Source organism: Mandrillus leucophaeus, unplaced genomic scaffold, assembly GCF_000951045.1.
Source record: "Mandrillus leucophaeus isolate KB7577 unplaced genomic scaffold, Mleu.le_1.0 Scaffold740, whole genome shotgun sequence".
Lineage (NCBI taxonomy): Eukaryota > Metazoa > Chordata > Mammalia > Primates > Cercopithecidae > Mandrillus > Mandrillus leucophaeus.
Genome location: NW_012108031.1, coordinates 126,326 through 139,823, shown reverse-complemented (window position 1 = coordinate 139,823; position 13,498 = coordinate 126,326). Strand labels below are relative to the sequence as shown.

Below are 13,498 nucleotides of genomic sequence, written 5' to 3'. Positions count from 1 at the left end.
CTAAGTATAGTTCAAATCCTGCTCTGGTGTCTATACTTTTAATCACAGCACTATACTCTGACTTTTCCAGGAGATTGTTAGTTTAACAATCTCTAAGGTTCCCAATCTTTGTTTTATGGGTTAGAGACACAAGAAATTTGGAGGCCTAGGAGGCTACTCCTAGTGTTATGCAGGGCTGTTGACAAAAAGAACCCATTGCGCAGAAGAGTTGAGATGAATTATAATTTTGATCTGAAAATGAAATGAAATAAAATAAAGTAGAGGAAAACCAGAAAATATTGACTAGGGAAGGGAGATGAAAATAAGAGAAAAAAGGGAAGGATAGTGAAACTACATTTATTCATTTGGTTACTAAATGAGTGTCTCTTACATGCCAGGCAATGTGTTGAGCCTTGTGCTAGACACTGGAAACTAAGGGCTTACAATAAGAGAGGACACACTTTTGCCTCTGGGAAACTTTTACACGTTGAACATCCTAATATGAAAATCCAAAATCCAAAATGCTCCAAAATCTGAAAGTTTTAAAGTACCAACATGAGCCACAAGTAGAAAATGTCACATCTGACCTCATGTGGTGGGTCATACTCAAAACACAGTCAAAACTTTGAGTCATGTACAAAATTACTTAAAATATTGTATAAAATTACCTTCAGGTTATGTGTATAAGGTGCATGTGAAACATAAATGAATTTTCTTTAGACTTGGGTCCCATCTCCAAGGTATCTCATTATATGTATGGAAATGTTCCAAAATCCAAAAATACCTGAAATCTGAAACTCTTCTGGTCCTAAGCATTACAGATAGGAGACACTTAACCTGTAGTTTACGGGGGACGGGGAGGGGTGGGTGACCTTCATCAAATAGCCTCATACATAAATTTCAAATTATAACCCCTATTTAGTGTTATGAAGGAAACGGTCACGGGGCTTAAAATAGCATAATAGGGGCCTGACCTAGTCTGCCTCCTGGTTAAGATGTATAGGACAGAGATTTGATGAATTGCCTCTCTTAGGGGAAAGTGAAGTTGATTCTGATATTCTTGAGTGAATAAAACTTGCAGACAAGATAGTCATCTTAGTGTTTCATTAGAAAAAGTTTGACAAGGAACCATAATGGGCATGATTTTGGCCTTTAAACTCTCTTCTCCTTCCCCTACTTGTTCAAATTTTAACCTATTTCTTCTGGCCCAGTGTCCGTTTCTCTACACTGTAGCTCCTAAGCCACTGTCATTGCCTCATCGGTAACAGTTTTTCCTTGGGTAATTGTCTACCGAAGGGTTCATTTGTCAACAAGTCCACTCTCATGCCTCAGCTTGGCAAAAACATCTGGGAACCAGTTGTCTAACCTAAATTTCCCTCCATCCTTCTGTGTACCCCTGGAAGGTTTACCTGAACCAAAAGGCTGCAATATTCTTCATTGCTTATTAGACTCATTCTCTGAGTCTCATTTTATATTTTTATTTTATTTTTTGAGACAGGGTCTCACTCTGCTGCCCAGGCTAGAGTGCCATCACCTTCCCGGGCTCGACCTTTCTGGGCTCAGCTGATTCTCCCACCCCAGATTCCTGAGTAGCTGGGGCTGCAGGTGAATGCCACCATGCCAACTTTTTTTTTTTTTTTTTTTTTTTAAGAGAAGAAGTTTTGCCATGTTGCCTTGGCTGGTTTCGAAGTCCTGGGCTTAAGGAATCCATCCACCTTGGCCTCCCAAAGTGCTAGGATAACAGGCGTGAGCCACCAGGCCTGGCTCTGTCTCTAGATTGAAGACTATTTTGGCATTATTTTTTTTACCACATACACAATGTATACTTTGTTACAGAGAAAAATGCATGAAGTAAATCCCATTTCTTTTATTCTCCCTTCACTACACAATGGGAAAGATTGGAACACTCAGAATTCTAAGATAGTGATAAAACAAGTAATTGTAGAGCAGTCCAGAATATCTTATGTCATAATTAATACTGACTTTGTATGTTACAGGTAATATTGCTTTTCAAACTGATATTTTTGAAGGTCAAAAAAATCTGACTAGCTTATAGTGCTTTAGACATTAGGAGTTATATTTAGTTGAAAATTAGGAGAATGGTTATTTTTACCATTACTATGCTACAACTGCTCTTTGCCAAGGATATTCTTCATGTGGACATGGAGTGATACCCAAAATGTTAGGTCATTGCCTCTTGACAGAGGCTTCTTGTGTTTAGATTTCAAAATCTACAGCCTCTGTTGAAGTCAGTAGACAGCAGGATAAAAACACACATACTTGAAACATATTCCCATTTTCTCCCTTCCCATTAAAACTGCTGTCCACAGGCCAGGTGTGGTGGCTCATCATGCCTGTCATTCCAACACTTTGGGAGGCCGAGGCAGGAAGATTGCTTGAGCCCAGGAGTTCGAGACTAGCCTGGGCAATATAGTGAGATCTTGTCTCTACAAAAAATTTAAAAATTAGCCAGGTATGGTAGCTTGCGCCTGTAGTCCCAGCTACTCAGGAGGCTGAGATGGGAGGATTGCTTGAGCTCAGGAGGTGGAGGCTGCAGTGAGCTGAGATTGTGCTATAGCACTCCAGCCTGGGCCACAGAGCGAGACCCTGTCCCAAGAAAATAAAACAAAACAAACTACTTCCCACACCAGGGCATAAAAACAGACACCAGAAGTCAAGAGATAGTATTTTTTATTTCCTTGCAGGACATAACAGAGATTTTGGCAAGATGCCCTGAGAGAAAGGACCTCACTATCTCAGGGAGTTGAGTCCAGCTGCCTCCCCACGCTGCCTACTTTTTAAAAGGCTGTGTCTCCCTCATTTCTGAGAATGTTTCCTGGCCTGAGGTGGGCTGCAAGATTCTAGAAGCTTCTGCTCTAGGCACTTGAAAGGGACCCCAGGTGACTACCCTGACACCTTTCAACCTGAGCTTTCATTTCCGGGTGACTGCCTCAGCCTGCTTGTCCTGTCTCCCAGGAATAGATTTGTAGGAATTTCATTATTGAGAGAGGTCAAGTGGAAACTATTGCTCAGAGAGAAAATTGTACTTCCCAAATGGTATAAGTCAAAGTAAGTAGCATGCGTTTTGTCATTCATTCAGGCAGTATCAGTTGAGCAGCATTATTTGACAGTCCTGGGCTGGGGCTGGAGTGTACGGTGGTGAGCAAATAGCCCTGGGCCCTGTCCTAGTGGAGCCTGCTATCTACTAGGGGAGAGAGAGACTGATGAAAATGACTACCCAAATAAGTGATTACAACTGTGAGAAGTGCTGAGTAAGGCAAGGTAGGAAGCCAGGAGAGTGCAAGTGAGCCTGGCAGGTTCCTGGTGAGCTGAGACCTGTAGGGCATTGCCCTTTTTGTCCCTTGCACTTGGCTGTCTCCTGCCTGTGGCCTTATGGTCTGCTCTGGAACACAGATACCTAGTGGGGCAGGGCTTTCATGGGGAGTAACATGTATATTCACAGTATAGCGTCTTTGTTCAGCTCTTGATGGTTGGTCCCTGGGTGGCCTCTGGTATCTGCGGAATCAGTCTGGGCTCTCAAAATAAGAGGGGTGTTCTTCTAAGTCTTTCTCTGCAACATGTAAATTATTTAGATAAGGCATTTGACTAGGAGGTACATCTAAGAGTCACTACACTTTGGAAAGCATTTTAACCACATGATTTCAGCTGGTTCTCATGCTAGCCCCACAGAGTAGGTTTTTGTTAATCATTCCCAATTTACAAAGTGAATAAATAGACAAGATTGGTGTTTCAGCTTTTCATTCCTTTGCTTTGCTTATCATAACACTTAATGCACTTCATTGTCATGACTTGTTTAATTGTACACTTCCCCCATGGGATTGTAAACTTTACAAAGGCAGCTATAATCACTACCACATCCCCAGCATCCAGGATGTGCCAGTACATAGCAATAATTATTTGTTAAAATAAATAAATAAGTGAATGAATACACTGTGCCTAAGAAAATCTGTGTTATGACAGAAGAAAAAGACATTGAACTAATTTTCCAGTGAGATGTAACTGAACAAGACTATGGAATTCAAGGCCACAGTAAATGTAAGGGCCAACCCAACTTTTCACATGCCTGAACTGAAAATTTGTAAAAGACATGTGAAAACACATAACAATTATCTTAAGCCTCTCCCACAAAATTACTACCTCTACCTCTGACTCGTCAGCCCTGGTGCCAAAAGGCACAATAAGAATCCCCTCTCCCCCTTCAATTTCCTGCTCTGCCTCATGTCAAGATAACCTCTGAGTAGGGTTCCTTTACACGTTGAAGCTGCAACCAGAAGTCCTGAATGGCTACATTAGAAGCCTGATGTCATCAGGACAGGGGTAAAATGGGACTGGCTTTAGCACCAGGACCCCACACTTTCCCTACCTCCTTTCTCTGTCCTCTACCAACCTCTTCCCCACTTTCCATACCCACTTGCTGTGTGCAATCCAATGCCTTGCTTATCAGTAGTGCTCTTGCTCTTGATTCTCCACTGGCATGGGAAAGATATTCAGACCAAAAGAATCTAGCAAACAGGAAGACCTCAGGAGTCATTTGGTTCTATTAATACTATCTAGATTAGGGGAAGGATGTTTCCCAGTTTCACAATGAATCGGGTGTTTATTGTTCTAGGCCTTTGCTGCTGGACCCAGATCAGATGGTAACTTGAGAGCTGGACCTGCATCATGGTAAGCCTGTGACCCCCAGCTGTTATACCACCACCGCTGTTGTCACTATTCTGGAGTGTTAAGTTTCCTGCCCTAACAACTGTTCAAAGAATTTCACTTGAGTAAATTATGTGCAACTATTTTATAGTGGCTTAGGCAGAGAGGATTTTTGGTCATGGCTGGATATTATGTACTCAATAGCATGTTCAAACACTGAGATTAGTGTTCCAGGTCTCTCTCAGACCACCCCCACAACATTACTTTTATTTGAATGGAAGCTTTGTCTGGATAAGGCCAACAATGCAGAGATCCATGCAAGTTTTTCTAAGTCATTAGTGGTTCCATTTTAAATAATGACTACTAAGGGGGAAAAGTTGGGGTCATGAAGGAAGAGGTCTTAAATGTATTAGTACTTCAAAGGGAGAAACAGTAAAAGAATAACACGAGTATTTTAAGTTTATATTCTCCAGATTATCCACTATAAAAAACTGACTCACACTGGAAGCAATGAAAGTGTTGTAAGAGTATTTATAAATAAAATTGTGAATGGATCAGGAGTCAGGAAAGTGGTTGCTGGTCTCACTTCTGCCTCTTAACTACTTGCGTAACTGTAGTTCAGCTGCCATTTCTCTCTTGTAAACCTCATTCTCCTCATTTGCAAAATAACGGGGCTGGATTGAGTAATCTCTAGAGTGCCCTTCGCAGCAATTAGATTCTCTGGTTTGATGAAGTATTGTACATATCTAAAGGAAACCAGTACAATCTGTTGTTTTCAGTGAAGTTGGCTTCTAAGCTGTCACCAAGAAGGAACTTTTTAAGCCGCAAACCAGTAAGTGGCATTTCAGTGAAACACTTTGTAACCGAATTTAAATTACATTAAAAAATCAAACCCTACTGGAGTCTACCTGGGAATGTTTAACTGCATTGATTATTTCAACATGACTTGAAAAAAATGAGATTAATGATAATATTCAAAAGAGAGATAACTCTAGTAGTATTACTGTACTATAAATAAAATACAAAACAATACAATCTCTGGTTATTATTGAGGGATTTATTTTTGTAAAATGTCATAGCAAAACATGTGTAGTTGGGAAAAGAATGTCTGCTTCAAATCTTGCTAGAAGGCAATTTGTATGTTAGGAAGTACTGTCTCTGACAACTCAGAAAGCAAGGGCTCTTCTATAATTTTATATAAGGATGACATCCTTATGATATGAATCTAGATTTTTTTTTTAGAAGTTGAGTCCCACAGGACAAAGCCTTGGTTTGGATGAGTAATGTGAAATACATCACAGGGCAATTTGCTAGTGACGCAGGATTCTTCTTGGTCATTCTGCCAGCTGGAGACCCCTGGCTGGTGACAACCCTGCCCAGGTGGATGGCGGCGTGTTAACAGCTCTGTCAACCCTGTTGCCCTGCTTTGGCCTATGGCTCTGAGGCTGGCTCAGCCCCACCACTGTTACAGCCTTCTTTGTACCCAGGTTTGGTGGGTCCTGAGCTCTTGTCCTGTGTCTAAGAAGAATTAGGATATGCTGGCAATTGAAGTGGGAGGAGGCAGAGAATAATCCTCCTGCCTCTATCACTAGGTACATGATGTTATATTGTTAGAAAAAAAAGTAAGTACATTAGGTGTTCTCTATTGTCAGTGACCAAAGGTTACTTCAGTAAACTATCTTCTGAGGTTAGCAGATAAACTTCAGATGAACAAACAAGAAATCAATATTTGTTTCTACAACGTATTAATCACAGAGTAAGACTCCTTATGAATTTCAGTCTTATTTCATCTGCTACTGAAAGCGTGATTATAATAGTGCTACACTGCAATGTTTCTTGTTCATTAGCAATGCTTGTACCCAGAATGAAACTGTAGAGCCTGAGTTCAGGAGCCCTGGCCTCCTACATGGGAGCTGAGTGGTGAAATTTCCTGGCAGGATGCAGTACACTTAGGAGGCATTCTGGGAGAAGAGTGCTTAGGTGAATTCAGAGCTAAAGGGAGAAATAATTTTGTCTTGCCATCTACTTTAAATAATTCCCCCATGAGACAAGAGTCAAGGTGGGTTCCAAAGAGAAAAAATGATCAGAAAGGTGATAAAGACATTCCATGCAACATTTAGAAGGCAAGAATGGCATAACCTATTTTCTTTGGAACTCCCAAACACCCACACCTGCACACAGAGGGATCATGACTAGGTAGACTGGAAATTCTTTGGGTAAAAATATGTCTATGGCTTGAATGTCCCCTCCAGAACTCACGCTAAAATTTAACTGCCAATATAACAGTATTGGTAGGTGGGGCCTTTAAGAGGTTATTAGGTCACTAGGGCTCTGCCCTTTTGAATGGATTAATATTGCTATCATGGGAGTGGGTTAGTTTTCATAGGATTGTGCTTGTGATAAAAAAATAAGTTTGACCACAAATTTTTCTCTGTCTCTTGCACTCATTTGCCTTTTTACTGTTTGGCCATGAGATGACTCATCAGATGACAGTGCCATGTTCTTGGACTTCCCAGTCTCCAGAACCATGAGCCAAATAAACTTCCATCATTTATAAATTGCCCAGTCTGTGGTATTCTGTTATAGCAAAGGAAAACAGACTAGACAAACACTATCTTACGCATATTTGATATTTTTAGTGTTCTCCAGAATTCCTAGTATTTAGTAAGCCCTTACTAAATACATGTTCAATTAATGAATGTTATGTTGCCATGTTAAATTAATGAATATTGTGTTGCCATTGATGTTCTCAGACTGATTAGTTTTAATTTTTTCAAATTTAAGTAAATGATGTCAACTATGTACCTGTATGAAAGAACAGCTTTTTGAGCAACACTGTGTTTATAAATGACCTCAAGGTGTCTTTATGTTTCTCAATTTCTCTCCTTTAATTAAATGATTTGGTGAGAAAACCTTGTTTCCTGTCCTTTTTACAGTGCTACATCTCTCAGAAGTTTTATGTAGGTAAATGTAGCAGCTCTCTGGGTGCTAACCAACTGCTCTTTCCTTGTCACTGAAAATAGCATGCTGATAAATATTGTCTGTAGCCCAGCAGTGAGCATAAAAGTTTTCTGAGGGTCTTGCTAAAATATACATTTCTAAAAACACTCCAGAGATGATCACTTACTAGACCTAGATTGGGGCTCAGAAACCACATTCACAACAAGCACTCTAGGTGATTCTGATGTAGGTGTGCTTCAGCTGGTATTGCCATAGTAATATTGTGTCATGACGTCCCCCTCACCCCCTAAATCTCAGTGGCAGAAAATAAGCATCTTCTTCTCACTCGTCCACATGGAGATAAACTTTAGTTCAGTTTATCTAGCCTGAACTTGGCTTTCAGCTATTGTTTGGGTCCAAATCTGTTCCACGTGTCTCTCATCTCCCTGAACCAGCATTTTTCTGAGGGAAGTTCTTCTCACTGAGAAAAGCAGTTGCGTGAGATGGCAAGTCTGACCCTCATGCACATGCTGAGTCTTCACTCACATCTTGTCCACTAACATACCACTGGCCCAGGAGTGTCCCATGTCCAAGGTTAACATCAAGGAAGAAGAAATGTATTTCTTTCACATAATTCTGTTAGGCGGAATAAATATTTTCTGAACAATAATCGACTGTAAGCTAGTATAAAAACTGTACTTTAAAAAGCATTAGAGTCTCTTGAACTATCCAGAAGAGGTGAATGCAAGGTCAACTTTTTTATTTAGTTAGTAATGCAATAAACCATTTATGAGTGACTACCAAATGCCAGGCAGATAATTAGTTATTGCCTGTCTGTCAAGAGTCCAGTCCAGAGACAGATAAGTAAATAGATAATTACAAGTAATGATACCATATAACAGAAGTGACAGAGTTATTTTCGGAAATCTAAAACAGACCAGGAAAACAAAAAATAATGTTTGTTCTCTGTAAGCCAGAAATTATAAAGAATCCTTAAAATATGGGAGACACATGGAATCAGATTGTAAGATGAAATCAAGTCCTGGGGAACTCACTGAAGAAGATTGCTGCAAGTGATAAAAGTGGCTCCTGGAATGTTCCAGACCACAGTTTGTAGACATAAGGGCAGCAGGAAGCCTGGGATGCCTGCAGCCTAGCAACCAGCAAAATGCCTCAGCAATGACCTTCATTGGCTCAGATTGGGGCACTCATCTAATGCCTAGACCATTCTGTGGCATGGATTGGCCTGATGTGGATCATAGTCCCACTCCTGAAGGGAACAGGTAAGGTGCTCAGCCACATGAACAAATAGTATAGGAGGTGATTTCCCAAGGGAAAATCAAGGTTCTGGCGAAAGGACAGATGTCCTCCACCCTGGAATACTAGACAGATTTTAAAAGATTTATTTATACCTACATGGAAATACCTTCAAGATAGTTGCTGGGTAAAATTTTTAAGTGCAGGATATTTTATGTAGAACATTTATGTGAACCAGTCATATATTTTTGTATGTACAGGGATACAGCTGAAAAGGCATAGAAACAGGAGGCTTACACATCAAACTCCTAGCAATAGTCAGTACTCACCTTTGGGAGGGGACTAGGATTGGGGATGAGGTATTATGGAAAGTGACTTTGAGTTTACTTATATTATTTGGGGCTGACTGTCTTTCTCCTTACTGGCACTCCCAAGACAATACTGTCCTGGAATAAGAGAGCAGCAGTGGGGATAAATAGCAGATGACAGTTTTGAGGGGATGCGGGCTTTGTCTACCTACGGAATGTTAGGACAGCCAGGATGTGTGGGAGAGGGAGCAATTAAGATGACTCCCAGGTGTCTGGATAGGCAATTATGTGGATGACGGTGCCACTCACTAAGAGAGGGGGAACAGGAGGAAGATAAGTTTGTGGATGAAGGTTATGAGATTGTCTGAAGACAGGTTAGTTTTGAGGATATTGTGGGGCATCCAGGTAAAGATATCCAACAGAAAATCTGGGGTCTGTACTGGTGTCACACTTTTCTCTGCCCAGAAACAGCTTTCAATGTTTCATTAAACATTTTACAAAGAGGGTGGGTGCAGTGGTTTATGCCTGTAATCCCAGCACTTTGGGAAGCCGAGGCAGGTGGATCACTTGAAGTCAGGAGTTTGAGACCAGGCTGGCCAACATGATGAAACCCTGTCTCTACTAAAAATACAAAAATAAGCCAGGCATAGTGGTACACGCCTGTAGTCCCAACTACTTGAAAGGCTGAGGCAGGAGAATCACTCGAACCTGGGAGGCAGAGGTTGAAGTGAGCTGAGATTGCACCGCTACACTCCAGCCTGGGTGACAGAGCAAAGACTTTGTCTCAAAAACAAACAAACAACAACAACCACCCCCTCAAACTTTTAGAAAAAACACCAATCCACAGAAAACAGAATATGTAGTGCTTAGTTACTTACCAAAGGAGGGGCAGCCCAGCAGGGCTTGTTTTTTCCTGTGGCCTTGGACTTAACTCACCAGACTTTCTCTGATAAATACTATTCTCTTGTTTCATTCGTCAGGATGACATCAATGGTGTAATTTGCTATAAAGAAAGAGGCTGAAAAATTTACCCCTGGGGAGTTGAAAACAGAGGGTGCGCAGAGAGGTTGTGGGGACATAAATTGCCTTGCATGTAAAGGGCTCACTTGGCAGAGGATTGCTGGGGGAGAGGTACAATCCTGGCAGCCTGAACCTGAGCTCTCAAAACTCCTCACTTCAGCCTTGATCTCCAGAGCACCCGTTTCTTCCAACTGCTTGTACAACTTTCTCTTCCATCTGCTTCAATGCTCAGAGTTTTTAGTGCCATTGACAAACAGTAAGAATCAGGACTAATGGCCATAAACCTTGATGGCAATGACGTTCTGATTTCCCTGGGAACCAAGTTCTGCACCTGGCATTTCAGTGCAAGAAGCAAAGAAGTACAAAAGAGCCTTTCACCCTGGATTCTTTTTCCCCATTCTGAAAAAGGGATGCCTGGGATGAGGGGAACTTTCCTCTCCCACAACAAAAGCTGAAAACTTAAACCCACCTTGTGCCTAACCACCAGCCTTTCTGGAAAACCTTTCCCTCCTTGTCTCTTTATGTTTCACAGCTATTGGAACTGGGTTGTTCAAAGAAGTACCTGACCTTGTTTGTCAGATGAGAAACAGAAAATGCTGACACTGAATTCTTTTATTTGCTCCTGCTGCTAACAGAGCAGTACTGCAGAATCTCAGACACTTCAGCAGCTTTGGCCAGGCTGGGGCACAGAATAATGAATGCATAAAGCTCCTTGATAGGAACCTTCTCTCCCCTCCCAACACTGCATTCTGTGCTGAAAAGGAGGGGGGAGACCATTAGCAAGGAGCAAGCGCAAAATGAAGTGATTTGGAGCCATGCTGAGGATAAAGGCCGATTTCAGCCAATGCTGTTTGACCTGCTGGTACTGTGTTTTTTGCTTTTTTTTTTTTTTTTTTCCCGCTTTGTTTTGTTGTCTGAGTCCTGCTGTTACTTTTGTCACAGGAAGAAAATGAGTCTCACAAAAACATAGGTTTTGTCTTGTTCATCTCCAGGATTTAGCACAGAACCTAGACTAATGAAGGATAGGTAGACTTTAAAGAGATTATGGAGAGAGCATCTTTTGCATTTGAAAGGTAAATAGCTTTAATTTTCAATCCGCAGAAGGGGAACATAGGTTTGAGATGTGAAGAGACCAGTTCAAAATACAAAGATACAAAGCTAGTAAATAGAGGTATCTTTGCAGGTAAGCAACAGAAAACAACCCTGGCATATTTAGCCAAAAAGGTCATTAATTGGAGAGATATTGGGATACAGAGAGAATGGGAATCTAGAAACCCAAATCAGAAAAGGGACAGGTGTTAGGATAGATGCAAGCATAGAGTATTGGATAAATACAGATACAACCATCCCATCTAGCAGTCAATTCACGCCAAAGTTTTTTCCCATTCTTGCTATTACTCTGCTCAAGATGGTAGAAGTGCTGGGAGAAAGTATGGGATGGACTGAGCTCAGTTCCACTTTGGAGAAGGGTGGGCAAGACATGGTTTCTGAGACTCAGAGTCTCATCAAGTCTACATACAGTGGGACAAAAAAGATTGTTCCCCCAAAGGAAAATGAGTTACTGTTAGAAACAGGGAGTGGGCACGGAGTGCCCCCAAAATTCAAATGTTCACCCCAGAAAGCTAGAGTTCAACTCATGCACATTTGATGCCAAAGTTTGCATCCTTTCACTATGCCAGCATGATTATATGCAGTGGTTCTCAACCAGTGGTAATTTTGTCCCTTTACCCCCAGGCACATTTGACAATGTCTGGAAATATATTTGGTTGTTACAGCTGGGAGGAGGTGCTACTGGCATCTAGTGGATAGAGGCCAGAGATGCTGCTAAAAATCCTACAATGCACAGGACAGCCCCACAAAAAAGAATTATCCAGCCCAAAATGTCAACAGTGCCAAGATTGAGAAACTCTGGTATAAACAAAGACAGGGAACTGAGGTAACACACTATAGGTTTTAGAAAATTCAGTAATTCAATTTGGTAGAAGTATCAATTACATACACAAAAACAAAAGAGGAAAAAAACTATAAAAATAGTTTTAAATCAGATTTAGTGAGGCCTTGAATGCCAGCCTACATTGTCTAGACTGCACTTAATAGGACTGGATGCCTCTTAGCCTAAAATTATATCTTCGTTGACTGGGACTGGCAGGTCTCCATGTTTATTCTGAAGTTTATTTCTAGAAGACCTTTGGAGCACATGATCAAATGACATGCGACTGCTAATGACAAGGCCCCTTATTGTCCCCAGCCTGTGCAAACAGTCAGGATCTTTCCCAAAAGTTTTGCTTCTGTATGCTTCTTATGTCTCTCAAGTATATGATATTAGAAAAGTGATTGTTTCTTAGAGAGCATGCTCCTGTTAAAGAGATTAACACTATTTTCACATCCTTTCAAACCATATAGCCACCAAATAATCTTTATTCTTTCCAGAATACCCTGTTTTAAAAATTAACATATTTCACTGATTCACATTTTTTCACATCTCTGAAATCAGAATGTACTTATGACCCATCATGTGCCCTAGTTTTATTGGTAGCACTTACAAATATTTTATATAAAATAATGGCACTTTTGATCAATGGAACTTTAAATTCAATGAAATATGTTTGTTTTCTTTCATTGCCATTGGTTAAATTTTATTCACACTCATTTAAAAGAACTGGCTGTTGGCATTGTATGTGGGTATTAGTATTGAACTCTTGCAGAGTGCTAAGGAACATACAGAATATCATGATGGAACTGGCCCCTCTCTGTCATCATTATTTTATAATTAGAATTACAGCTCTCATGTTGAACAGAAGAGGTTTTGTAACCATGCAACCATCTCCCCAGTGGGAACATCCAGGGCCTGCCCCCAATGAAATGTTTCGTCTGTGTTTCAAAGCTTTTAGAGTATGTGAAAGAAACATTCATTCAGGTTAAATTGCCTTGGCATATACTTTTGGGCTGTACTTATTTTAATACAGACTTCTTGGTCTATCATTAGATAATTTTATTTGTACAAAGGAAATGGAGTAAAATTTCCTTCTATATCCTTTCTCTATTTCTCATCTTTATCTTCCAACAGGGCTTCCTCCTTTCCTTTTTCATCACCGTATATCAGTAAGATTAATATGTAATGAGATCCACCCTCCTGCAATGTATCAGCCTAAGAAATAAAGGCGTAAGTAAGACTAAAGAAGGAGAGTGAAGAGCTGAATAGAGGTGAAGCTTAAGCAACTGTGGATTTCCAGGAAATATTTATGAGCTAATTTAAATACTAATGAGCTGGTAGTCTGACAGCAGAGGGAAGATACAAGAGCACAGAATCTCAGCTGGGCTGCGGGTTGTCT

The 13,498-nt window shown here is 40.7% G+C and overlaps 1 long non-coding RNA gene across 1 annotated transcript; it reads right to left on the bottom strand.

Moving 5' to 3' along the window:
* Nucleotides 1-8,326: 8,326 nt before the first annotated feature.
* Nucleotides 8,327-10,810, bottom strand: LOC105529024. Its single transcript, XR_001004440.1, has 3 exons — nt 10,636-10,810; nt 10,025-10,149; nt 8,327-8,851 (listed from the first exon to the last, which is right to left on the bottom strand). It is a non-coding gene; the product is annotated as an uncharacterized LOC105529024 (long non-coding RNA).
* Nucleotides 10,811-13,498: the final 2,688 nt, after the last annotated feature.